Here is a 4082-nt window from a genome sequence, read left to right as displayed (position 1 = left end):
CTAATATTAAATATCTATAAGATAATGTTAATTGTGAAATCAAGGAATCTTTAATACATGTTACTACTCAAAATATGCTATATTGTTAAGGATGAAAATAAATGTAGCATATAGTCTACCAAACATTGGTAAGTTAGCTAAGATTTTTTATATGAGAATATTTCCGAATCATTTATCATATGTTAACTATCCGAAATTTAGGTGTAAAATGTCAAATTGATCATTTATTAACCGTATATTTACTTTTTAGAAAGATATTGTCAGACTGGATTTTCTTAATCTTAACAATATACAGTCAAACTTCTATAAATTAATACTCGGTAAATTAATACTCTCTATAAATTAATAAATTTCTCCGGTCCCAAGTTAAGATCAGTATAATTTTAGACGTAATTCGATAATATAACAAAAGAATACTTTTCTTGAAAATCCTTTGTAAATATATGATCCCAACAATAGTATAAATTAATAATTTTATAAAATTATCAAAATATATGTATATATATGAACATTAATTTTTGGTAGACCTCATTTCTAATAATCCTACTTATGAAACACTTTTTGTTTTTTCTTCAAAACATAAGAATTGTTATTTTCCTTATAATTGATTATATATAAATATTATTTATAAAAATTAAATCTTAGTTTTAAAAACTTTTTTTTTTGAATACCAAATATGGACAATGTCTCTATAAATTAATAATTATTAATTGATCGATAAAATAAAACCTCTATAAATTAATAAATTTCTGCAGTCCCAACATTATTAATTTATAGAGGTTTTACTGTAATTTGAATTGTGTTATACGTAACATTAAATTCTGGCGTGCTAATAATGTGGGTAGATTTGTTTATCTTTAATGACATCTGCAGTATATTATCGTTTAAAATGTTATACTTTATTTTTTTATTTTTATTTTTAAAACCGATTTATTGAACAAACTTAACACAATTAATATTTGTTTGGTTCGGATTTTTTAGCTATCTGTTTGGCTTCAAAAAATATCCTTATTCCAGCTTCAATGGCATTTCATTCTAATAATCTCTAACTTATGTCTTTTTATTAAAACTGCTACCCTTTTAATAGTATAGATACTATAGACAACAACAACGTTATTTTAGAAAGAAAAGGAAATCGAACTAGTCTCATCACTTTCAGTTAATTCGTTGCTGCTAACGTCACACGACGATGGTTGTGATCTCTGAACTTGCCGATGGCTCCAATGGTGGCGGTGATCCTAACAGTGTCATGGAGATCATCATCGCACGCGTGCCGAGATGTTATTACATGTAGCTATCTCACTTATGCAGAGCCTTTCGTCAACTAATCGCTTCGCAGCAGCTCTTTCTAACTCGCTTGCGCCATGGTGTCACCGAGTTGGTTCTTTATGCCTTGATCTCGCTCCTAGCACTTGATACCCGACGCTGGTTCATTCTTCATCGTAGCAACATGTCTTCACGATTTATCAAAATATATTCTTCATTTCCTCCCACTTTTCCTGGATCTGCTGCTGTCACATTCAGGTTAGGGTATAAAGACACACACAACAAATAAACCCGCTTGGAAACAAGCCAAGCAAACGCTTCTTATTCAATCTTATATAAAAACTATCATTTCTTACAAGACTTGAAACTAAGCTCTCTCCTATCTATTTAACACAACACCCTGTGTAGATCTAAGAGAAATTAACACACTCCCCTTCTAAGCCTTTTTTATGATCACTTGAAGGTTATAAATCTCACCACTTTTATCCCCACAAGTTCTAGCACTTTTCTGCGGCTAGCCCTAGTATATTTAACCTCGCATCAAAGATTTCTAACAAAATATTTGTGCATCCTAACAAAAAGGAAATCCTTCCTTATCCTTTCTTAACAAAATATTCTCTCAATCCTCCATGTATCTTCGAATACATCCAACTTGCTCGTCCTTCCATATCTTGCGCCTCATCACCGCGTCCAACAAGCTTTCGCCACATCAGCATCTCATGCCACGTCAGCAGCTCAGACCTCTGTCCTTTGCAGCGTCCTGCTTCATCATAGCTCTGATCTCACATCTGCACTTTCAATCTCCCCATTTTTGACTGAACTTGACAAACAAGCAACCCTTGCAGCAAAACCTGAAAACCACAACCAAAACCATATTTCACGATGCCTCGGCTTAAGTCATCAACCGCTCTAGTTGTTTTCTTGTTGAGGTCATCTCCCATTTTGGACATGCACTTCTCCAGCTCCACCACTCTGATTCTCTCTGCATAAGCTCTTAACTTCTTGATCGTTGGAACCGTCTCCAATGAATCCCTCCATGCTTCAAACTGTGCGGATTCTTCTGTGATTATGGTTTGGGCTTCCATTGCTGTCCTCAACCTGTCTTCTTTGTTGGCAGGAACAACTTCTTTAAGATCGTCCACGTTGTAAACCCATGCGGTTTCTACTTCACCAACACAAGACCCAACATTCCTCGGGACAGAGATGTCAACAAAAAGCCTCAGCCTCCAACCTCAGAACAAGCTTGAGGAAGATTCTCAACGTGCTCCTTTAAAAACAATGGCGTCTCAGAGGTTGTGCTGGTAAACACAACATCCGCTTCTGCAGCACAAGCTAGCATCTCATCAAGAGGTTGATATATAATCTCAATACCAGACATCTCCTCACGAATATCTGAAACTCTCTCTTCACTTATGTTGACCACCACCACTTTAGCACAACCCTTGGCCATCAAATGCTTTATCACAAGCTTCCCCATTTTGCCTGCGCTAATTACACCCATCCTAGCGGGCGCTTGTGAAGATTGCGGAAGCTTCATCAGAGCAAGTTCCACAGCAGCTGAGCTAACCGAAACCCCACCAGAAGCAATGTTTGTCTCTGTCCTGACACGCTTCCCTACAGTTATCGCATGCTTAAACAGCCCACTGATATTCCACCCAAAGCCATTCACTCCTTGACCAACTTTAACAACTTGCTTCACCTGTGCAAGGATCTGACCTTCTCCTAGTACAAGAGAGTCAAGTCCAGCTAAGACTTCAAATATATGCTGTGTAGCATCCTTGTTTATCAACATCAGCATGTTGGTGTGTGTTTGGGTCGTCGGAGGATAGTTGGAGTTAGGTTTGAATGATAATAGATTGACTGAAGCGATGTCGTGGGTACTAGAGGAGTTGATAGTGAATTGGAGTATTTGTGGGGAAGTGTTGTCCGTGGCTGGACGAAATCAAATTTTCCAGCCCACCTCTCTTTTTACTCGGTCGCTAGGGATGGTTTGTTGTGCGACTCAGTAACTAGATGAGGTGGGGTTTGGTATGTTTGTGAGAGTTTTTGTAAGGAGCGATTTTTACGCCGGTTGTCTCGTCGGAATTATGGGGTTCCGGTGAGATCGTATCCACTGGATCTTGTGTGAGGATTGGGAATCCGCTGGGGTCGTTTCAATTTGGTATCAGAGCGTATACGGTTCTAGAACAGACTCTATAATGGTTATAGACTTGTCTAGGTCGTTTAGACGTGATAAGTGCTACGAAATAAAGAAGCACAAAGGTGTTGTTGAGATATTTAATTAATTTGGAATGAAATTGTTAGGTGTTGGAGAAGTTAAGTTGGGAACTTACTTCATCGGAGTGGCTTAGAGTGCCATGGGATAGCAAGTCAGGAATTTTCATGCAGGTCAAGAGGGGGTATGACAGTGTGGGTGCCACTTCAACATGTGTTGTGAGTGTGGCAGCAGGTTGCTCATGCCCAATGGACCGTATTGCAAATTTATTTTTACAATGTTGGTGGGAGAGGATTTAATAAGCTGATTAGTTCTTATGGACTCTTGATGCGTAATGGTTGAATGTTTATGCAATTTTTTAAAATGAAAAGTTTCCATAAATAGAAAGTTATGAAAATGGAAAGTTTCCATAAATAGAAAGTTCTATGATTAGTTAGGACTTGTCTATTTTTGGATAAGGCAAGGGAGATGCCCGGAGTGGCGGGAATGTTTAGATGTTGACCTGAAGAGTGGTCACAGATGAGATGATTAGTTCTCAAGAGAATATGCGGATTCTAAAAACGGGTAGTTTTATGAATTGTTAAAGCGTGCCTATTTATGG

The 4082-nt window shown here is 37.4% G+C and overlaps 1 pseudogene; it reads right to left on the bottom strand.

Annotated features, from left to right (window-relative positions):
• Window positions 1–2048: 2048 nt before the first annotated feature.
• On the bottom strand, window positions 2049–3064 carry LOC104710134 (glutamyl-tRNA reductase 1, chloroplastic pseudogene; annotated as a pseudogene).
• Between the last annotated feature and the right edge of the window lie 1018 nt (window positions 3065–4082).

This window comes from Camelina sativa, chromosome 1, assembly GCF_030686135.1.
Source record: "Camelina sativa cultivar CO46 ecotype springtype chromosome 1, ASM3068613v1".
Lineage (NCBI taxonomy): Eukaryota > Viridiplantae > Streptophyta > Magnoliopsida > Brassicales > Brassicaceae > Camelina > Camelina sativa.
Note: the sequence above shows the minus strand (reverse complement) of the source record. Positions and strands in the feature narration are given on the sequence as shown.